This window comes from Capsicum annuum, chromosome 6 (genome assembly GCF_002878395.1).
Source record: "Capsicum annuum cultivar UCD-10X-F1 chromosome 6, UCD10Xv1.1, whole genome shotgun sequence".
In the NCBI taxonomy this organism is placed as follows: domain Eukaryota; kingdom Viridiplantae; phylum Streptophyta; class Magnoliopsida; order Solanales; family Solanaceae; genus Capsicum; species Capsicum annuum.
In genome coordinates, this window is record NC_061116.1 from 201783184 (window position 1) to 201804718 (window position 21535).

General features: G+C 35.1%; 1 protein-coding gene across 20 annotated transcripts in view; it reads right to left on the reverse strand.

Annotated features, from left to right (window-relative positions):
- The window catches only part of LOC107876127 (probable enoyl-CoA hydratase 2, mitochondrial), a 79804-nt gene that overhangs the window by 45654 nt on the left and 12615 nt on the right, over positions 1 to 21535 (reverse strand). For 15 of the 20 annotated variants that reach the window (XR_007056708.1, XR_007056709.1, XR_007056704.1 and 12 more), the window contains one exon: positions 20260 to 21532. The gene's annotated coding sequence lies outside the window, so the exon portion shown is untranslated. Of the gene's footprint in view, positions 1 to 20259; positions 21533 to 21535 lie in introns of those variants that run through there. The other 5 variants (XR_007056701.1, XR_007056702.1, XR_007056699.1 and 2 more) reach the window with 2 other exon arrangements.

A 21535-nucleotide genomic window follows, 5' to 3' on the forward strand; every position in this document is an offset into this window, starting at 1 on the left:
TTTTTTTTCATTTGTATTGTTGTGTCTTTGTTAAGTCGGTTTCAAGTTTGTTTTAACATTTGAGTCTTTATTAGGAAAGTTACGAATGTTGTCCTGTGGGTCAAGAGTGTTGTTTCGTATTTGTTAAATAGTTTCAAAGTTGTCTTAAATTCAAAGTTTGTTTTAGTTGTCTTTTTTATGAAATGTAGTGATGTTGCAGTGTGGTTTTATTTTGTGTGTTCTTCATAAAAAAAAATAATCAATCAAAAATCTTTAACTTTGTGATGTTTATGCATGTGCTTCCCAAACTACGCAAGATCTGATTCATGTACAACATGATACATAGGCAACGTACTTGTGGGTTTGATCTAATCATTTTGATTCTTCATTCTTCATTATTTTCCCTCTTTTAAAGAAAATAAAAAGCCATAAAAATGATAAAAAGAAGCTAGATAGCGAGAGAAGAAAAAAAACAAAAAAGTGACGAGAGAATAAGGTGAAAGAAAAGAGACTAATGAAAAGAACAGAGAAGTGAGGGCGAAAAAAAAGAGGTGCGGTTGGAGGAAAGAAGAAATTAAGAATAGAAGAAAGATTCGGGTGATGTTAAAATGACCTCGCTACCCTCCAAGGCTGGTAGAAATACGGATGAATCTAATACAATCTTTGCAAATGTGAATCCCATGCTTGTTGTGTGACCTAATCGTAACGGGTGTTGTCTTTGATGAGCATGTTCTTTTAGATAAAAGTAGTTGGTATTGTAGCACTCTGGCTAGTCCCCTATACTTCACTAGATCAAAAACAAAGCTTGGCCTGGCTGGCCGGGAGATTGAAAATTCGCTCATTGACTCGGATCAGGATCACAGGGAAGAAAGTTTAGAATGCAATGATGAGGTAGTAAGGCTCAGGTAACAATTGATAGATTTTCACCAGGCGTGGGCTAGCAAAATGCCTCCTCCTCCCCTTCCCGAAGATCTTGGGAATATCTCTAATTTTCTGCCGCTCTCTCTGGCGCAATTCTCTGCTCCAACTGAATCACTTGTGCATGTGCTAGGATTCACTCCACGTCAATATTATCCTGGCAGCCCTAGTGTGCCCTTGGCAGTTCCCCAACCAAGTCCCGCTACTCAGCTGGTGCCACCTGCAGTACCTGTGTTTATGGCTCTGCCACCACCTATGTTGTGCGTCCAACGATAGTACTCCCTTGGTATGCTAGTGAGCCAGTTTTGAAGGTTTTAGATGTCAGTATTATGCCCCATAACCTTCTTTGAGGATAAACGAACTGTATGGGTACACTCAGCCACCTGCATTTCCATTTGATAAAGAGAAGCCTATTGCAATAGAGGAATAAGAAGTCATGACTCAGAAATTGAAAAGATTGGAATAGGCCATGGAAATTTGCAGGGAATTGGAGGTTATAAGAGTGTTTCCTATAAAGATCTTTATATGTTCTCAGACATTAACCTTCCTCTTGGTTTTAAAATGCCAAATTTAAGAAGTATGCTCGGTATGGTGATCCCGTGGCATACTTGAGATGTTATTGTAACCAATTGAGGGATGCAGGAGGAAGCAAAGAGTTTCTCATGGCTTTCTTTGGTGAGAGTTTTTTTGATCTATCTTTAGAATAGTTTGTTGATCAGGATATTGACAAATAGAAGAGCTGGGATGACTTATCTACTGAGTTTGTGCAATATTTTCAGTATAATGTTGACCTGATTCCTAACAAAAAATCCTTGGTCAACATGAAGAAGAAAAGTACTGAAGGCTTTAGGAAATATGCGATAAGATGGCGTGAACAGGCCGCCAAGGTAAAGCCTCTAATGAAGGAGAATAAGCTGGTAGAGGTCTTTATTCAGGCACAGGATGAAACCTATTTTCAACATTTACTTCCAACAATAGGAAAGTCTTTTATTAAAGTCCTCAAAATGGGAGAGATGATAGAGGACGGAATCAAGACCGGCCAGATAGTGAGTTTTGCCGTATTGAAAGCCACCACCCAAGCGGTTCAAGGTGGCTCTGGAGCATTCAGAGGTAAGAAGAAGAAAGAGGACATGGAAACCATTGTAGCTGGAACTCATTCCTATCTCAAAAGACCGCCTCGCCCTTATCCCTAATCCCAAGCCTATGCCCAAGCTCCATATATTTCTCCCCACCATTACTACCCTACGCAAAACCCACTATATTCCATTCCACCACCCCGGTACCCAGTATATAGCACACAACCATATGTCCAAACCTTTTCTTACCCACAATGGCGCACGAAAGCTCCACAAAATTATCTATCAGCCTCACCAAATTACCAAAACCTCTCCAGACCCGATTTCCAACCAAGGCCCGAGAATAAGAAAAAGAAGGCGGTCAAAAATTAGTTCACACCTCTTGGGGAGTCATATGCTAGCTTGTTTGATAGGTTGAGAAAGATGAAGGTCTTGAGCCCAATCCAAGGAAGGCTATCAAATCAACCTCTGAGAAATCTTGATTATTCCTTAAGGTTTGCGTATTGTTCTAACATGCCAGGCCATGATATCGAGAAATGCTAGTATTTAAAGAGAGCTGTCCAAGATTTAATCAACGTAAATCAAATTTTGGTCCAGGCCCCAAAAGTTCCAAACATTAACTAGAATCCATTTCCAACCCATGCTGAAACCAATATGTTGGAGTTAATAAATGATGGCAAAGAATCGTCGATATGTTATAAGACTACTGTCAGAATACAGACCAATAAGGATAAATCGATAAATACGGCAGATTCGTTGAAAACAATGTCATTAAGCCAGGAAGAAATGGGAGAAGAAAAAGTCCAAGAGAGTGCAAAGAAACTCGTGATCATGGTACAAGGCACCAGAAAAGATGTTGGTTTAAGTCAGGACAAACCTACGTTGACGGAGGTAGGAGCTCTGGGTAACCCTATCTTGACGGTGAAAGGAGCACTTATAGCGCCTATTATCATCAACCTAGTGACCCAACTTCTGATAGTTGATACAAAAGAGGTCAACTGGAACTATAAATGGACTGTGATGACTTATCATGGGAAGGGAGTTGAGGAAGAAGTACATGAGGTAGGGGGTCTGACTCGATCAGGAAGATGCTTCATGCCTGAAGGTTTGAGGAAGCCCAAGCCAGTGGTGAGTGGAATTTCATCTCTCGAAAAGCCTTTCACTGAAGAAAAAGCCAAAGAATTTTTGAAAAAGATGAAATTGCCAGAGTATTCAATAATAGATCAGTTGAAGAAGACCACTGCTCAAATTTCCTTCTTATTTTTATTGTTGCATTCCAAGGAACATCGTGACATTATACTGAAGGTATTGAATGAAGCTTACGTTCCTAGGGAGATTATGGTAAATCATCTTAAGAAAATGGTTGGAAAAATCTTTGAAGTAAATCGAATCAGCTTCTCTGATGAAGAATTGCCTGTTAAAGGTACGGGGAATAATCGGGGTATTTACATTACCGTGAAGTGTGGAGATTTATACGTTACTCATGTCATAATTGACGGAGGTTCTAGCGCAAATATTTGCCCTATTTCCACCTTGTAAAAGTTGAACATTGGTGTTGAGAGGATCAGGCCCAACAATGTATGTGTCAGGGCTTTCGATGGAGCAAAATCTAACACCATTGGCGAAATAGAAATAATTTTAATTATAGGGCCTGTTGAATTTGTCATAGAGTTTCAAGTATTGAATATTGACTCCTCTTACAATATGTTATTGGGAATATCGTGGATCCACAAAGCCAAGGCGGTTGTATCTACGTTGCACCAGATAATCAAGTTTGAGCATAACAGGCAAGAAGTGGTTATTCATGGTGAAGGGGATTTTTCCGCGTACGATGATTTTCCCTTGTCTCTTATTGAAACGAACAACGTAGAGGAGACATTTGTCTATCAAACATTTGATACAGTGTCGGTGTATCGTATCTTTGAAGGGCAGGTTATTCCAGGGCCACAATTGTCTCCCGCTTCTGTCATGATGATAAATAAAATTTTAAAATATGGATTCGACCCATAAAGGGGTTTGGGAGTGTCTCTGCATAGTATAGTTCATCCCATATGTTCGAGGGAGAGCATGGGAGCTTTTGGTCTGGGTTTTGAACCTACGGTTGAAGATCTGAAGAATGACAAGGAAAGGAAAAATAAAGCATGGTCACTCCCCCACCTAATGCCGCTGCTCAGTGTGTCATTTGTCAAGAGTAGTGTCACGAAGCCTGTAGAATTTGAAGCTGAATTAGTTGATGACTTCCAGAAACTATTGATTGAAGTTAACATGGTTAAAATAGGAGAAGGTACCAGTAAGGCAGATATGCAGTTCATGGGCCCAGCTGTCCGTCTCAACAATTGGGAAGTCGCTCCTCTCCCCATCAGTAGGGAGTTTTGGTAGTTCATTTTGTTTTCCTTTTATTTCTTTGAGTTATTCTAGGGTTGTAACTTGGAATTTAGCTTTTTGATATTCTGTTGTTTATGTTTAAACCCTTCTATCTTTTCCTTTTAATGAAATGCAATGTCCCTTTTATTTTGTGTCTAATGTATTTTGTTTTGTCTTTTCTTTATACAGTTCTCTTTATGCTGACTCTAATGACATAACATGCATACAGAATTTTCAGCCTGATTTTAAAATCCAAACTAATCAAGATATAATGAAGTAAGAGGGGGAATATCATAAAGAAGAGGCACTAGAAGAAATAAGCAAAGAGTTGGAACAACTTGAAGACAAGTCAAATCCTAATTTGAATGAAACTGAGCCAATTAATCTAGGTAATGAAGAAGATGTTAGGGAAACTAAAATTAGTGTACATGCTTTTCCACAGCTAAAAGATGGAATGATTCAAGCATTAATTGATTATAAGGATGTTATTGCATGATCTAATAATGATATGCCTAGTTTAAGCACTGAATTAGTGACTCATAAATTCCCAACTAATCCTACCTTCCCTTCTGTGAAACAAAAGTTGAGGAAGTTCAAAACTAATGTAAGTATCAAAATCTAAGAGAAAATCATAAAACAAATTGAAGCCAAATTGATTCGAGTGGCTCGTTATCCTACGTGGTTATCCAATGTTGTTTCTGTCCCAAAGAAAGAAGGCAAAATTTTAGTATGTGTTGATTACCATGATTTCAACAGAGCAAGTCCGAAGGATGATTTTCCATTGCCCAATATCCATATTTTTTGGACAATTGCGCTAAACATGAGGTAGCCTCTTTTGTGGATTTCTATGCAGGATACCACTAGATCATTATGGATGATGAAAAAGTAGAAAAGACGTCTTTTATCACACCATGGGGGACTTATTGTTATCGAGTGATTCCATTCAGTTTGAAGAATGGTGGAGCAACATACATGAGAGCCATGACCACCATGTTTCATGATATGATGCGTAAAGAGATTAAAGTCTATATAGATAATGTGATTATTAAATCAAAGAGTCAGGCTGACCATGTTAAAGATTTAAGGAATTTCTTTGAGAGGCTTCGCAGGTATAATCTCTAGCTCAATCCGGCAAAATGTGTAGTTGGAGTTCCATCCAGAAAGTTGTTGGGGTTTGTAGTCAGCCATCGAGGTATTGAATTGGATCCTTTGAAGATCAAAGCCATTCAGGATCTGTCGCTACCCAAGAATAGAACAGAGGTGATGAGTTTGCTTGGTAGACAGAACTACATCAGTAGGCTTATTGCTCAACTCACAACCACTTATGAGCCCATTTTTAAGTTGCTGAAGAAGAGTTCTACTATTGAGTGGACTATAGAATGTCAGGAAGTACTCGATAAAATCAAAAGATATCTTTGAAACCCACCGATATTGGTTCCACCCGAGCCTGGCAGGCCATTAATTTTGTACTTATCGGTTTTGGACAATTTGTTTGGTTGCGTGTTGGGTCAACATGATGTCACGGGCAAAAAGGAAAAGGTTATTTATTATCTTAGCAAGAAGTTCACAGTATGTGAGGCCAGGTACACTCTTTTTGGAAAGATGTGTTGTGCCCTGACTTGGGTAGCATAGAAGTTGAAGGATTATATTTCATCCTACACTACTTATCTCATATCCTGCATCGATTCTTTAAAGTATATTTTTCAGAGGCCTATGTTGATCGGTTGATTAGTAAATTGGAAAATATTACTTACCCAGTTCGACCTTGTATATATGACTCAAACTGCCATGAAATCCCAAGCATTGGAAGTCATCTTGCTGAGAATCCCATTGATGAAGTGTACGAGTCATTAAAAACATACTTTCCTGATGAAGAGGTATTGTGTGTTGATGAAATCGTTATAGATACTGATCTAGGTTGGAAGCCATTCTTTGATGGAGCTGTTAAAGGAGTCAGAATAGGTGCAGTTCTTATCTCTAAATTGGGGTAACATTTCTCGATAACATCGCAACTTCAATTTTATTGTACCAATAACATGGCGAAATATAAAGCTTGCATTTTAGGTTTGAGGTTAGCTTTTGATATGGGATTCCAGGAACTATTAGTGTTAGCAGATTCAGATTTGTTCGTCCATCAGATTTAAGGTGATTAGGAGATGTGAGATTTAAAGCTCATATCGTATCTACAATGCTTGGAAGAGCTATGTCAACGGTTTGTGTTAGTAAAGTTTAGGCATATTCTGAGAATTCACAATGAGATTGCCAATGCTTTAGCCACTCTGTCTTCAATGCTTCAATATCCTGATAAAGCCTACATTGACCCACTGCATATACAGAGTCGTGATCAATATGCTTACTGTTATGTGGTTTAAAAAGAGCTCGATGGAGAACCTTGGTTCTTTGATATCAAGAGATACATTCAGTCAGAAGACTACCCAACACATGCCACCAGTGATCAAAAGAGGACAATTAGGCATTTGGCTAGTGGGATTTTCTTAAGTAGGGGAATCCTATACAAGAGAACCCCAGATCTGGGACTTTTGAGGTATGTGGATGCAAAATAAACCTCGACAATCATGATTGAAATACACTCTGGAGTATGTGGGCCGCATATGAATGGTTATGTCTTGTTAAAGAAGATTCTTTGGGCATGTTATTACTGTCTTACTATGGAGAGGAATTCTATTCGATTTGTTCGAAAGTGTCATCAATGCCAAGTACATGGTGATCTGATACATTCTCCTCCTGCTGAGTTACATGCAATGGCTGCTCCATGGCCATTTGTAGCTTGGGGAATGGATGTGATTGGACCGATTGAGCTGAAGGTATCAAATGGACATAGATTTATTTTGGTGGCCATTGATTATTTTACAAAGTGGGTGGAAGCAGTACCTTTCAAGTCAGTAACAAAGAAGGTGGTAGTAGATTTTGTTCATACTAACATCATTCGTAGGTTTGGAATTCCAAATATGATCATTACAGATAATGCTATCAATCTCAACAGTCATTTAATGCAAGAAGTATGTCAATGGTTTAAGATCGCACATCGAAATTCTACTCTATATCATCCAAAAGAAAATGGTGTTGTGGAAGCCGCTAATAAGAATATCAAGAAGATACTGCAGAAAATGGTACAAGGGTCCAGGCAATGGCATGAGAAGTTGTCGTTTGCACTGCTAGGTTATTGCACTACTATTCACATTCAATAGGGGCAACCCTATATTTATTGGTGTACGAAACAGAAGCAGTCATTCCCGCAGAATTTGAAATTCCATCTCTTTAAGTCATTGTTGAAGCAGAAATTGATGATGATGAGTGGTTCAAAACCTAATTGGAACATTTGAGCTTGATTAATGAAAACAGACTGACGTCGGTATGTCATGGCCAGTTTTATCAAAAGAGAATGGCTCGAGCGTATAACAAAAAGGTACGGCCCAGATTTTTTGAAGTTGGTCAGTTGTTATTGAGGCATATCCTTCCTCATTAGATCGAAGCGAAAGGCAAGTTCTCCCCAAATTGGCAAGGTCCCTTTATTGTGAAGAAAGTGTTTCCTAATGGAGCCTTATATTTGACAGATATTGAAGGCAAAATGGCAGAAATGACTATCAATGCAGATGTAGTCAAAAGATATTATGTATGATACTTTATTCCTTGTTGGTTCTATTGCATATTTAGTACTAGCATTTTTTTGAAGATTGATATGATGAAGGCATTTCATTCTGCTATCCAAATATTGTGTCATCCTTTGTTACCCCGTTTGAGCTTAGTTTCATTTTTCTTTCATACCCCTCTTTTGGAATCAAAACAGAGTCAAAAAATAAAGTGTCAAGAAAAAAATCATGAAAAATTTTAAAAAAAAGGGAAAATCAATTGAAAAAAAATCAAACCAAAACAAAAATGAGCCGATGGAACTACGTGCAACCTGATTCTCCTCTTTAGGGAGTGAGATACGTAGGCTGCCCTATTCGTGTCTCGGTCCAACCAAATAAACAATTTAGAATTATCCAGTCAAAAACTGGGGCATAAGTTAATCCTCATTGCTTGAGTTCATTCCAAAAGTTGTAAGTCCTACCCTATTTCAAGTGTCATTTGAGCCTTATGCTATCCTATCTTTCTAACCCTATCGAAAAGCCAAGGTACAATCAAAGAAAGACCTTCAGATCAATCTTTGAGAATTTTAAGGCTAATTATGCAATGGATATGATGACACATTTTGAAAACTACTTGTCTTCCTCAGCATAAGAAACCAGGAAAGAAATGAAAAAAAAAGAATCTTATTGGTGAAAACCCTCACGAACACCATAAGACGATGGTGAGTTGAGAGAAATAAAAAATGAGAGAGTCTTATTGGTGAAAACCCCCACGGGCACTGAAAGACGATGGCGAGTTTGAGAAAAGTGAAAAGGAAAGAGGCTTGTTGGTGAAAATATTTCAAGATGTCATCAATTAAAGGAATTGTATAAGTCCAACGGGCTTGAAGAAGCACTTCAAAGGAAAAGGCATGAACTTAACAACAAATGGAAAGTTTGGCTAGGAAGAATCAATCCAAAATGCATGTCATAGTCATTATAGTTGGTTTCCATATTTAGATAAGTTTTCTGAGGGACATTGCCCCTTTTTCTTTTATTTACACATTCATGTTTTTGTCCTTTTATGTCTTTTATCAAAAGAAAGCCACCGTCGTTTCTTTACATTTTTGAGTCTATTCTGTGTCAAAACAAGTGAGAAATGACTTCAAAACATGCTATTAGTTTTCCTAATTATATGAGGAAATCCAAGACTAGCACATGAGAGAAACACGATCATAATTCAAATCAAGGCAAAGGTGGTTTATGAACTTATAGGTTGCTGGATTCATGGGAGTATCAGATGTCAAAAGGTGCATCTCAGAGGCATGGCAGAGCAGAAAGACGGTTCTTGAGTCAAGGTCATTTCCCTCGATCTGGTTTGGGTCAATAATACGACAAAACAGGGGCAAGTGTAAGCAATCTGAAACAAAGATGAAGGGAATGAGTGCTGAAGAAAATATCTGGGAAGCCAAGTGCTGTAAGCCACCACTAAGTTTTAATCGACAAATTTTCTTTGTTGAAATAGGGGTAAATTCTCTCCACTTAATTCAGATACCATTGGAAATTCACATCCAAGGGATTTTAATTTCTATTCAGGACCCTCCTGAAAAATAGGATTTTACTTTTTATTCAGGACCCTCCTGAAAAATGAGAATTTTACTTTCTGTTCAAAACCTTCCTGAAAAATGGAAATTTACTTTATGTTCAGGACCCTCCTGGAAAATGGGAATTTACTTTATGTTCAGTACCTTCCTGGAAAATGGGAATTTACTTTATGTTCAGGACCCTCCTTTAAAATGAGAATTTTATATTCTGTTCAGAACCCTCCAAGAAAATGGGAATTTACTTTATGTTCAGGACCCTCCTAGAAAATGGGAATTTACTTTATATTTAGGACATTCCTAAAAAATGGGAATTTACTTTATGTTAGGACCTTCCTGGAAAATGGGAGTTTGCTTTATGTTCAGGACCCTCCTGGAAAATGGGAATTTACTTTCTGTTTAGGACCCTCCTGGAAAATAGGAATTTACTTTCTGCTCAGGGCCCTCCTAGAAAATGGAAATTTACTTTATGTTCAGGACCCTCCTGAAAAATGAGAATTTTACTTTCTGTTCAGAACCCTCCAAGAAAATGGGAATTTACTTTATGTTCAGGACTCTCCTAGAAAATGGGAATTTACTTTATGTTTAGGACCTTCCTGGAAAATGGGAATTCACTTTATGTTCAGGACCTTCCTGGAAAATGAGAATTTACTTTCTGTTCAGGACCCTCCTAGAAAATAGGAATTTACTTTTTGCTCAGGGCCCTTCTGGAAAATGGAAATTTACTTTATGTTCAAAACCCTCCTGGAAAATGGAAGTTTACTTTCTGTTCAGGACCGTCCTGAAAAATAGGATTTTACTTTCTGTTCAGAACCCTCCTAAAAAATGGGAGTTTACTTTCTGTTCAGGATCCTCCTGAAAAATGGGATTTTACATTCTATTCAAGACCCTCCTAAAAAATGGGACGTTACTTTCTATTTAGGACCCTCCTGAAAAATAAGACTTTACTTTCTGTTCAGGACCCTCCTGAAAAAATGGGATTTTACTTCCTATTCAAGACCCTCTTGAAAAGTGAGACTTTACTTTCTGTTCAGGACCCTCCTGAAAAATGGAATTTTACTTTCTGTTTAGGACCCTTCTGGAAAATGGGAATTTATTTTCTGTTCAGGACCTTCCTGGAAAATGGGAATTTATTTTCTGCTCAGGCCCCTCCTGAAAAATAGGAATTTACTTTCTGTTCAAGACCGTCCTAGAAAATGGGAAATTACTTTCTGTTCAGGACCCTCCTAAAAAATGGGACTTTACTGTCAAAAAATAAAATCTCTCTTTATTATAATATTGGTTTGGGATAATTTTTGTTTTAATTTTTATTTTTATTCCAGAAGCCCGCCTGAAGAACGGGGTGATGAAACTTCAAATTAGGAGCCCGTTTGAAGAACAGGGTGATGAAATTGAAATTCAAGAAATAAGGTGAAGAAATTAAAGATAAACAACAAATTGAAAAATAGTAAGTCAGGATCCCACCTGGAGAATAGGGTGAAGAAATTTAAACTCATGCAACGAGTTAAAGAAATTGCAAGTCAGGAGCCCGCCTGAAGAATAGGGTAATGAAGTAGCAAGTCAAGAGTCAAGAAAAGCTACATAGATAGGGTTTTGTAATTTAATTTATATTTTAACTTGTAATTTTTATTTTGATGTAATGACAGAGCCGCGGATTGGAACCTCGATGGAACCTCACTCGACTCTCCAACTCGGTATTGTCCTTCTCTTTCAAATCCTATGAAATACCTTTGACTTGACTATCACATAACTTGAGACAGGTAGAATTCCCAAAATTAAGAATCGATTACCTTTCTCCTTTTTGTTTCTTTCTTTTGAATAATGCTCGGGACAAAATTCTATCTCGTTGTCTACTTCTTTGTCTGTAAACACTTTGTGTTCACATTCAAAAGGGGCATGATGTAGACATGTAATTTTGTCCATCCCCAAAATTAATTTCTACTAATTTGTCTCTCCCTACCTATCCCCTACCCCTACCTACCATACCCCCTACCTACCCCTACCCTTACCTAATCCTACCCACTAAGCAAACAAACCCACGTGCACACTCTATTTTTCCCTTTTCTCCCTCACTAGCACACACATCATCTTCTCTATTCTCTTCTACAGATATTCACCATTACCATACCCAAAAAAATTAACCTCAATTCCACCCAAAGACACGTACAACAGCAAATTATCCATTTTGGATCATCCACAATAGACAAAATTGCACACACATACCAAAATCACACACACACATACTCACCTCTTTCAGATCCTCACAAATCTCATGCACACACACTTAGGTCACTGAAAACACACTCTCCCATCGGGAAATGTGTACACAAGGATAGGGCTGTTCATGGGTCGATTTGGGTCGGTTATTGGTCAAAACCATAACCAAACCAACTTAGTCGATTTTTAAATTTCTAAAACCAAACTAAACGAAACAAAAAAATAACTGTCGGTTTGGTTTTTGTTGGTTTAGTTTGGTTTGGTTCGGTTTATAACTTTAGCTAATCATAAAAGTTGAAAATTAAAAAAAAAATCCAATCTAACATATGAGAAGTTAACCGAGTGTTGTATCTCAACCTTGAAACTAAGTTATCAACTGAGTGCTGAGGTGGAGCCGGCCCTCTTTAGGGGGTTCATCCGAACCCCCTTCGACCTAAAAATATACTATTTATATATGATTAAAATTATTTTTTATGTGGTTATAGTAGGTGTTGAAGTTTGAACCCCCTTCGACTTAGTTTTCTTTGAATATTGAACCCCTTTACTTGAAATCCTGGCTCTGCCTCTGACTGAGTGTTATAATTTAGCAAAGCTATTGACAACACCATATGAATGCTTCTAAAAAATTATTTTAAAACTACATTTAACAGAATGATATGATAAACACCCCAAAATGTAAGAACATAAACTTCTTGCTCAACAAGGTTAAAATAAAAGTTAAAATTAATGATTGTATATAGTCAAATGAATCTCAACTATAAATTTTAATATATAACAAAATATTTTTTTCACAACTACTATCATTTGTCATTCAAAGTGTAAAATTCACTTAGAATCCCATAAGGTACTAACAACTAGATGAAGAAATGACTTAATGCGTTACGACTAAAGTTAAATCATGATTAAAATATAAAATATAATAAATATTTATACTATATTTATGAATAATACATAAATAATTATAATATATATATATATATCGGTTTGGTTTTGTTATTTTGTCGGTTATTATAGAGTAAAACCGAACCAAAACAAATTAGTATAGGTTTTTTAAAATTCAAAACCAAACCTAACCAAATATCAGTTTTTTTAATCGGTTTGGTTTGGATCATGGTTCGGTTTGGTTGATAACCAAACCATGAACACCTCTACACACGGATATTAGTAGGGAAGGGATCGAGAAAAATGGAAGGATCTTGAGATTTTCGGCCAGAAACAGAGAAACCGGGAGAAGTTCGATCTTTTTGAGCCTCTTTTGGCAAAAATTTCACCGGAATCAACCTCAAGCTCGTTGAAATCGGCCTCAAGTTCGCCGATTGGTTTTCCTTCTCGTTGTTTGATCGATCTCATCTTAAAATTGCCAAAGCCTTCTTATTTTCCTTTAATATTTGGATGAAATTTAGTCGGCGTCCACTATTTTGGCCGTTTTTGTCGTTGTCCATTCATCAAAACTCTATTTTAATCAGTTTCAATTCTCTATTGGATTCCGGGGATTTCGGGACTCATTGATTTTCATACTGTTTCTAGAAATTTGGGTACTATTTGGGTCTTAATTGGATTGTTGTGATCAGTTTTGGATCATTGTTCTGCTATCCGGGTTAGATTCGTCGATGTCAAGGTTCTATTTGAAGTTCCAAGTCCGGGTTTTCTTTATTATCTATGAAAGTAAAATCTATTGAGGTTCGTTTCTTCAACCTGTTATGTTTTCTTCATTTTCATTGGTTTCATTACGTGTTGGTTGATTATGATGACTTGATTTTGTTGATATTGTTTGCTGTTTAAATTATTACTAAAAATGAGTATGGATTGTTGAAATTGTGATTGCTAATTGTGGTGATTGATAAAAAGGATTTGGGGGTGAGAATTGAAAATTGACAAAAAGGATAGATTCGGTTTAATCTCGATTTATTATTGAAATGAAGCATGATAGAATTATAACGTGTTGAAACAAATATGCAAATGTAGGTTCAGGTAGGCAAATTTAGGATTGAGTGTTTCATTGGATATCAGAATGTGGAATGTGTGTGAATGTTTCCTAGTTTGTCTGTGTGTGAATGTTTCCTAGTTTGTCATACTTAACTCAAGAGTATTAATTTGTCCGGGGAATGCCCCAAGGTTTCACGTATTTATCCACCAGGGAATGCCCCGACGTAGTATGTCTTCGAAGATGAATCGTGATCAAGGCCCGAGGCATCAGGTAAAACGCGGGAGCATAGTTAGCATTAGTGTAGGTTAGATAGGATTTATTTTCGCATTTTTCTATTTTGGACTGTATAAATTGGACTGGACACTATATTTGTGATTTGTTTTGTTTTGTCTTGTTTGTATGTTTGATTGTTTTATGTGCTTTGCATGGTTTGTACATTCGTAGTGTCAGAATTAGCCGATACGCTATACCAAGCGACCGTGGTCAAACCAAGGGACTGAGGGGTGCCTAACACCTTCCCCTCGGTCAATAGAATTCCTTAGCCGAAATCTCTATTTACAAACCAGTTTAAAGAGTCAAATCATTTTGAAAAGGATTTTCCCAAGGTGACTTGGCACACCGGATTATGTCAAGTGGCGACTCTGAACAAAAATGTAAATAATCCTTTTACAAAACAAATATTCATCTTTTGTCACCTAATAATAAAAACCCTTTCGAAACCCATAAAAATAATCTTTCGAATTTAAAAAGAGGGTGTGACATTCGTATCCACACATATGATTACTTTCTCCATTATCAAGATACCATGAACTATAATCATCTGTATCATCTTTAGTGAGTGCCATTAACAATGTTGACTCATCTTCTTCTTTGTTGTTGTCAATAAGGTTAGCTTTTTCTTCAATATTACTACGATATTCCCAAGAGTAATGTCCAAATTTATGACAGTTGTAGTACTCAATTTTAGATTTGTTATACCTCATTTCATTGGTACCTTGATAAGATCCATGTCCTCTTTCTCCTCTTTGTCCACGACCACGGACTCTATATGTTAAGTGGTTTTTATCCTCATTGTTGAATTTATTGATATAAAACCTTCCTCTTTCATGGCATCCACAGCCTCGCCATTTTCCATTTCCTCTGTAACTTTTTTCACCTCTGAAATCTTTGAAGGATGCCTGAGTTTTAAGAAGTTGCTCCAATGGCTCTTTTTTTCTTCTTTCCATTTTTGGTTAGTGGCCTTGTAAAGAACTTTCAAATTTCTCTATTGTCATAGAGTATAAATCTTTAAATTCCTCAATAGCACACACCACATTATTAAATTTGGGTGTTAAAGAGAGAAGGATCTTTTCTACCATATGCATATCATTTACTTCCTCTCCATACCTTCTAAGTTGATTCACAACACCCATCATTCTTGAACAAAAATCCAAAATGGATTTGGATTTTTTCATTTTAAAATTTCAAAATAAGCCCTTAGAGTTTGAAGTTTTACCTTCTTCACCTTATCAATTATTTGGAGAGAATTTTGTAAGATCTCTCAAGCTTCCTTCGAGGTGGTTGCATCAGCCACCTTCTCAAACATACCATCATCCAGACATTAGTGGATGAGAGTAAGGGACTGTTGATCTTTCTTTTTTGTCTTAATCAAGACATCTTTTTAATTTTGAGATACAGTCTCCTCATTGGCGGATTTTGTATACCCTTTGTCTACAATGTCTCAAACATCTTGAAAATAAAGAATGTCTTTCATTCGTAGGCACCATTAAATCATGGGAAATCTTATAATCTTGAAAATAATGATAATGGGTATAAACCCTAATTTGAAATTCATAAAAAATCATATAATTTACAGTAAATTTGTATTTAAAATAAAGTTTTGAGTGCAAGGATGAAAGAATTATCCTTGTTCAAACCCCACATACCTAAATTGATTATCTTTGATGAGGAACTCGAATCTTGGATTCCTATTAATGTTTTGGAGATGGCTTCTTAGTGCGCGTGTTATAAGGACTTTTGATCTAAATCAGTTGCTTAAAATGTATTTTTCTTAAGATAGTTGATGGTCAATATGTTGATCAAATATTTGATAATTTAAGCTACTGTCATATGCAGCTGTAACAATTTGTGAAAATTGGGAGAAATTGTCATATTCAGTTGTCACAACTAACATTGTCAATTAACCAGTTTATCACCATCCTCATATATATTTATTTGTAGAAAAGTTGTACGAGCCTTTCTGAGGATTGGGTTATTCAAAGCAATTTTAAGAAAAAAGCGTCTTCTCCCTTGTCTTACATGCTTTCTAAAGCTCGACGTAAAGGATGGTCTGGATGGCTTGGGTCAGATTATTGGGATAAACTTATTGTATATTGGGTGTCTCTGAAGTTTTAAAAGAAGAGCGCCCAGACAAAGGCATCTCAAAATTTTAAGAAAGGTGGCTTATTGCATACTTGTGGTTCGGTGTTCATAGAGACAACTAAGTGGAAATTGGTAACTATTTATGGATTTAGATGGTAGTAAATTATTTATGCACTTGTGGTTCACTATGTTTCTTTCATTTCCAGGAAGCATCTCTTACTAGATCAGCTACTCGTGAAGAGGTATGGAAGAAGACCCATATAAAAATTAGAGATGAAAAAGAAGTTTGGGTTGAAACACAGATAGAGGATACTTACGTAAGTTCAAATCTTACTTAGAATTTATTTTATATTATTTATTATATACTAATTTTACTTTTAATGTAAAATCGCTAAGTTCACAAGCTATTGAAGAGTTCAAAACTCAAAATGAGTCAACCGACAAATGATCAAGGTAATCCAATCATGCCATCAGAGGAAGAAACTCTTTCCTGTTAGCTGGATGTAGTTGGGGGAGTGTATAAGGGAAGGGCATACCACTTTTTTTCTGAGAAGAACTTTCACCATCTTTAGGGTGGATTGCAAGGTATGGGGAGTTCTGCCACCATGTCAAATGAGCAGTTTGAGGAGATGTGACAGGAAGTTTAGGATCTTGCTAGGAAGTACGAGGAGGAATGAAAAAGAAGGATGGAGGAGGAGCGGCGTAGGACTACACTTGGGTCAGACGTCAAAGAACTCAAGACTCAAGTAAATACCTTAATCAAGCTTCTTTGTTCTCTGCAACCTAGTTCTGATGATGATAGTGGAGAGGATGAAGAGGATTAGGTGTTGTTATTTTAGGTTTGAATTATGTTAGTTTGGAGTGTTTGAAAGAATTTGTTTTGGTGATTGTTTGCATACTTTTTTGATACTTGTTTGCATATTGTTTAAGTTGGATGAATATGTATGAAGTTGGGTTGCTTAATTTTAATGTTTGAATTGTTTCGAAAGTATTTCTTTTATTGTTTTGCTGGTTAATATTGATTGTACGTTTATTTTCTATTTAAATATTGAATTTTAGTGCAATAAAAAAACTAATAATAACACCATATTGGCAAGGGACTTTTGTAGCTATATCCCTCAAAATGTTCAAACATTAAATTAATTTTTTATTTAACTTAGTGAGGGATATCCCTCAACATATTTAATTTTATAATTTTTATTAATTTTCATGTACCAAGGGTAATCCCTCACTAAATAATAAATTAATATTCTAATCTATAATATATTAAAAGTGTGAAGCCCCTTAGAAAAGTGAATTGAACTTTTTTTCCTTTATTAAAACTATTCGCTTTAGACATAATCGTCTATTACCCTTCTCCCTACAATTAAATTCTATAAAATAAATATATTAAAATTTTCCTACAATTAACACAACCAAAATTTTCCTTCCAAAAAAACGTTGCTGAGAAGTTTCCTTGTTCCCCTAGCCGACCAAAAAAAAAAACCTCTAAATTTTCCTTCCAAAAAAAAAAAATATTTTCTCAAAAGTTTCCTTTTTCCCCAATGATGAAAACAACCGTTGTTTTTTTAATAAAAAAAAACACGCTACAAAATTCTTAATCCTATTTGATTTCTGTTTGGTTTCTTTCAACCAAAAAACATCGAACTTTTTCTCTCCTTCTATATAAACGCTTGAGCTTTTTTGTCATTGTTCATTGTTATAGACACCTGCAATCTTTCATTGTTTTCCGTCTCAACACAATATCAACAATTTTATTTTCAGGTTTTTTGGTGTTATATCATCTCTTCCTTTTTACGCGATTAATTTAAACACAATATTAATTGTTATGCCAGCTTAAATTGCTTAATTTAATTTAGCTTAGTCTGTCCTGTTAATTTAGGTATAATTTTTTGCATCTAATAAATTTACGTGTATTATGAAATTATATGTTCTTATTGTTCTAACTTCTTTTTCTTACCCACCTACCAACAAGATTCTCATATTCAAGTATAATTTTTCTCATCTAATAAATTTACATCTACTATGAAATTATACGTTCTTATCGTTCTAACTTCTATTTTTCTTAAAGATTATTATAATGGATTCTATCGCCGAAGTTGTGGGTATCAGCACTTTGAAGCCAAAGGATTGTATCTGGATGATCAAAGTCTTGGTCATCGGAAGTGGACCTACGAAGCCGTTTAAGAATGGAGGTGGTTGTCGAGAAATGGTGATATTAGTTGATGAGGAGGTAATATTATTCTTTTATACCTCACATGTTTAATAATATTCAGCTATTAAATTTTTACTGTTAAATTTTGTGTATTAATCTATGGATTATTCATAATATTCAGCTATTAATCCATGGATAATTGATAATTGATAGTTAGCTATATCATACTAGATATTATTAATCCATATCATACTATATAATATTCATAATCTTATCTGAATCAGTTTCATAGTTTGCTGCGAACATGTTATTTTACAAAGACTAATATTTGGCTAATCCTCCGATTATTCATAATATTCAGCTATTAATCCATGAATAATTGATATTCAGCTATATCATACTAGATGTTACTAATCCATATCTTGCTATTAAATTATGATTTTTTTTTTCAGGGTACAAAAATTAATGGTACACTTTTCAATGAACATATTGAAACATTTGGAGATTCTTTACAACAATCTAAAGTTTGCTATATCATAAACAGTCGTATTAATTGGGTCAATCCTAATTTTCAATCCGTTAATAAGGACATTGAACTTGTGTTCTTAACGTCCACTATAGTTCAAGAATGTCACGACCCTTTTTCTACATTTTCTTTTTCCAAGAATTTTGTTCCATTCGTAGATGAAATATTGCATACCAAAGAAACAATAGTAGGTAATTCCTTTTAACTTTCATCAAGTAATTACCATTGGCATATATTTAATATTTTACTATTATTTATCTACTCATACATACTTAATATTTTTTTTAGATATATTTGGCATCTTCGTAAGTTCTAAGTCGTTCACAAAAGGCACAACCCGAAGAGAAATAGTTCTTATGAATGAAGAGTAAGTTAAGCTCAATTCTTTTACGAAGCGAAATTGCTTATTTAATAGATGAATTGTTTTATTAATTTAATAATTTAATCTTATCTTCTTTATTTGAAAAATAAAGGTGTGATAGAAAAACTATCACATTATGGGGTGAATTCTCAGAAATAGATGATGCGTTGCTAGAAAAGTTATCTGCAGAAAATTCTATCTGGTATTTTGTGATTTAAGGACTACAATATATCAAGGTACTATCTTAGCAATTACAATAATTACAATAAATACTATATTACATTTTTGTGCCTAACATATTATGTTGCAGGAAATTTTGGCCTATCTTCTACCTATATGAGTAGTATGTGGGTAGAGCCCACATTTGAAAAAACAACAACTCTCCAAGAATGGTAATATATGTTTTCATATTCATGCAAACAAATTATAGTAGACAATTTTTTATTATAATAAACTAAGTAACACATGTGCAGGTGTATTTTCAAGAGGAAAACTCATAATGATATTACTTTACTGCCAACTAAACAAATTAAGATGGCCATAGTAATGACAATTGGTGAAATCGCAGATTGTTTATCTTGTGATAAAGAGGTACTACTTTTAACTACAATAATTTAATATATTTTTTTTACCTAAGTGTGACGCTTAACTTTTCTTTCTTCCTTACAGGTTAAGTATGGCAAATTTACTGCAACTATCGCAACTATATTGAATAGTGATTAACCCTACTATGATTCTTGCACCAGTTGCTATATAAAAGTGAAAATCACTGATAACATTGCAAAATGTCTGGCTATCCTACCGGAAAAATTACTTATGCGGACAGGTAACACACATAAGAGCCATCAAATTACTTTCAGCCATTTGAAAATTCATAAAATGAGATAAATGTCTATTTTACACTGAATTTACAGATTTCTTCTAAAATTTGATGTATTTGCTGGGGTTGAACATTGTTCCGTTACATTGCTTGAGGTTGAAAAACACTTGGTTGGTTTCGATGTTACAACATATAAGCAATCAACTTTGGAAAATGTCATATTACACTATTCTTTAGCACTTATCAAACACTAAAATAATCTGTTTTATTTTGAATTGTATGGATTATCCTTTACTAATTAATACATTATTTTCATTGACACTATTCTTTAACACTTATCAAGAACTAAAATAATCTGTTTTATTTTGAATTGTATGCATTATCCTTTACTAATTAATACATTATTTTCATTGATACAGAAAGAGGAATCCTCATTTTATCGTAACTTGATGCTAAGTATCAGCAAAGTCTACACATTTCTTATTGAAATTGATGCAAAAAGTGAAGGAGATCGAGCGGGTAGATGCTTCATTGCATAAGAAGTCCAAGAAGTTAAACAGATTGCTACAATTGACATAGTAAATAAAGACGTCAACTCAGAAAACTCAGTCAACGGGATCAGAAAAAATGAAAACACCGATGACACATTGTCTCATAAAAGAATCAAAGTAGAAAAAGATTATTCGTTTTTTGTTCTCTAGGAATAGGTTAATATCTTTTAAGTCTAGATCAAAAAAAGCATGGTTGGGTGCTTTGGCTTTAGGCATAACTTTCATGTCTCCTATCCCGGGATCGAATCCTTGCAGATGCACCCTTTAATAAATTTTTGAAGGGGAGCCTTGAGTAACTGGTAAAGTTGCTTCCATGTGACCAGGAGGTCATGGATTCAAGCCTTGGAAATAGCCTCTAACAGAAATGCAAGGTAAGGATGCATACGATACACCCTTGTGGTGGGGCCCTTCCCAAGGACACCACGCATAGAGGTAGCTTTAGTGTACCGGGCTGCCCCTTTTTAGATAGTTAATGGATATTTATTCATTATTTGTGTTTTTTCCTATTATAAACACTAAGAAAATTCAATTGGCATAAAAAATAATATTGATTATTAGATCTTTGTCTAACTTGATATAGCTATACCCTATTTATTTTGACTTACTTATAATACGTATTTAATAGCTTATTCCATATCACAGGTCATTAATCATTAAGCACATGGTACAAGGTAGCTTTTAAAACTAATTGATACATAACACTATAATTTATTTTTTATCACTTTTCATCACTTTAATAAATAATTTTATTATTTTTCCTATATAGATCAAGAAAAAATTAATAAAACTATTCGAATGCATAACAAATATATTGCTGCAATTACAACAAATTTAAATGCTGCAATTAACATTTCTGGTGAACAAAAAGATTCAGGTACCTATTTTAAATTTAAATCTTCTACAATATAGTTTTGACTAGATACATAAAACACAAAACAAATAGTAGACTTAGCTTTCCACGAATAAAGAAAAATTCACTCCTTTAATAAAAAAGAAACACATTTACCGATAATAAGAAATTAACTAGGTGTTCATTACTAACCTCAAAGAAGGTAAATAAGGAAATCCTTTTAGTGCAGAGATTTTATTCTTGCTAGCAGCTAAGACCTG